Source organism: Amblyomma americanum, chromosome 2 (assembly GCF_052857255.1).
Source record: "Amblyomma americanum isolate KBUSLIRL-KWMA chromosome 2, ASM5285725v1, whole genome shotgun sequence".
NCBI classification, from domain to species: domain Eukaryota; kingdom Metazoa; phylum Arthropoda; class Arachnida; order Ixodida; family Ixodidae; genus Amblyomma; species Amblyomma americanum.
Window position 1 is genome coordinate 81,380,183 of NC_135498.1, and position 2,676 is coordinate 81,382,858.

General features: G+C 48.6%; 1 non-coding gene across 1 annotated transcript; it reads right to left on the bottom strand.

Moving 5' to 3' along the window:
* Positions 1-1,579: 1,579 nt before the first annotated feature.
* On the bottom strand, positions 1,580-1,684 carry LOC144122299 (U6 spliceosomal RNA). Its single transcript, XR_013312897.1, has one exon. It is a non-coding gene; the product is annotated as a U6 spliceosomal RNA (small nuclear RNA).
* Positions 1,685-2,676: the final 992 nt, after the last annotated feature.

Below are 2,676 nucleotides of genomic sequence, written 5' to 3' on the forward strand. Positions count from 1 at the left end.
ACCGCGGCGGGTCAATCATTTTCATTACTGCGCCATTTTACGCGATAGCGTATACAGAATGAAAATTTGTTTTTGAGGAAAGGAAATGGCGTAGTAACTGCCTCACATATCTCGGTGGACACCCGAACCGCGTCGTGAGGGAATTGATTGATTGGTTGATTAGTTGATCAACTTTTATTTCCACTATTTCCATCATTAAAGTCTTCTCCCCGGCCCCGGCACGCAGGCTAGGAGACGGGGAGTTGCGCGTCCGTGGTGGCTATGTGGCGGTAGCGAAAACTGGTGTTTAAGGGAAGGAAATGGCGCGGTATCTGTCACGCATCTCGGCGGACACCTGAACCGCGTCCTTAAGGGAATGGATAAGGAGGGACTAAGAAGAAATAGGTGCCGTATTTGAGGTCTTCTGAATAATTTCTACCCCTTGGGGATCTTTAACGTGCATTGATATCGCACAGCACACGGGCGCCTTTGCATTTCACCTCCATCGAAACGCTGCCATCGTGGTCGGGTTTGAACCCGGGTGCTACGGCTCAGTAGCCGAGCACCTAACCACTGAGCCACTGCGGCGGGTAACAACTTAATAATAAAATTCATTCCATTATTCGCCACAAGAAGGGTGATCCAAGTGATGACGGAGGCGTACCAAGAAGACTTGTACCCGCGGCGCGCACATTATTAAAAGGGAAGAAATAATTGCCTATTTTCGTTGAAGAGGTCGGTGGTGTGACAGGTGTATAAATCAGCATTCCGATTCATTTCCCTCGCACCCTCGAATGAAATCCGACACGACCTGGACTTTCGCAACAGATACGACAGGCACACATGCCAGCACGAACAAAACACTCATCATTTCTGACAAGATCGCAAGTGGCGGACACGAGCGGCATGCCTGCACGATTTGTAAACACTGTAAAGTGCCGCACACTCATTCATCCAAGCTGGCGCAGGTAGCCGCTAGCAGGCAAGCAGCGGCTCGCGCGCTGTCGTCGTCGCATTCCGGGGGACACCCTCACCGCGCCGAAGGCAAGCGACGACGCGCGCTGGGGCTTGCCGGCGTGAATCACGGCCGCCGGCGCGCGACCGCGCGCTTTCGTCTCGTGGGCTCACCACGGGGCGGCGCGTGTGCTGAGTGCGTCGTTGCGTCCGAGGCGTGTGACCTCAAACAGCGCGGATGCTGCCTCCACAATCAGAACCGGTTTTTTCTCCCGAATCGCCGTGACCGAGTCTCTGGCGCGCTTAGTCAGTCGAGTTACTCAAACGTCCACTCATCCGCGCGTACGAGAGTGTGTGTGTACTCTAAAAGAGGCGTACTGGGAAATGAATGAGGCTTGGTAGACGGAGTTTCCGCGAGGGTGATTTGATGAGTGATCGTGACCCAGTGACCTCAGCTTTGCTGGATACGATTCCACGCGAGCTCGAATCCGGCTGTTCTAGAGAGAACCATCTTCACTTGCGCGCTGTGTTTTTAGCCATTAGCTGTTTAAGCTAAAGCGGTGCTAAAGGCTCATATATGCCTTTCGTAAATAAATAATCAAAAATAACGGGCGATCATCCGATGTGATGCGACTGATTTTGCGTTTTTAATTTGAAACGCTTCACCATTTTGCGTGTCATATCTTTGCGCAAAGGCAACGCTAATCTTCTCTGTATCGTTCCAAGTTTAGTATGTGTGCTTTGGAAGTACACGGTTGCTTTTATATTTCGCTTTTACAGTGACCACCTTCCATTGCGTCTTGGAATTTAATTTCACCCTTGCTTTTTCATTCCGCTCCCGTGTGGGCGTGATGGATGGAGACGTTATGGAGGGTGGCGCTAGGTGTGTGGGTTGGGCTTTGGACACACAGAGAGCGGCATTTCGCCGAATGAGGGCTATGCTACTATAACTCAGTTAAAGGAGAGAAGTGCGTATTCCGATATCATTCCAAGCATAAAACCTCTTGTCCGTCAGTGTGAGGTCGCAAAATGTTCAACTTCCGTTATCGATCGCATTGGTATTGTTGTTTTTAACACTACAGTAATATCTCTCCTGCCACACTCACATACACACTCGAACAACTGCAGAACTTGTCCTCGTGAGGGACTCGGCTATAGTTAGCCTTATTTATTCCGTGCAGTCGGAAATGTGTTTCATAGTCTGGTAAAAAAAATTCATAGCCATTCATGCTCATATGCTGAAGTGACCGGAGATGTCGGACGCAATGTTGATATTCGCCATCTTAGACTACGAATGCTTTCAAGTGATGATATGCATAAATTTAAAATATAACCTGAAGCCTGAGTTCAAATTAACAAAAAAAATCACGAGCTCTTAAGAACTTACGCTAACAGTCAGAGTAATTTCCATGGGCACGGTAGTCGCACATTTCAGCAGAGTCGAAAGTAGGGCGAGTTGTCTGGCACTTGTGACAGAAAAAGGTATGAAGAAAGGGATGATAGTTTGGTGTGTGTGGTTTGACACCCGAAGTGGCACGTGCATAGCAGAGGTGCAGGCAGAAGCTTTTTCTTTTTGTTAACTTAAATTGCCTCACTATAAACTCTATCCTTTAGGCGAGTCATAGTAAAGGGCTTCGGATTAATTTTGGCTGCCTTGGGATCTTTTTAATGTGCACTGACATCGAGCAACATAGTTTTATAGTGCGAAGGCACTAATCAGAAGACTCGGAGCCTCGCAAAATC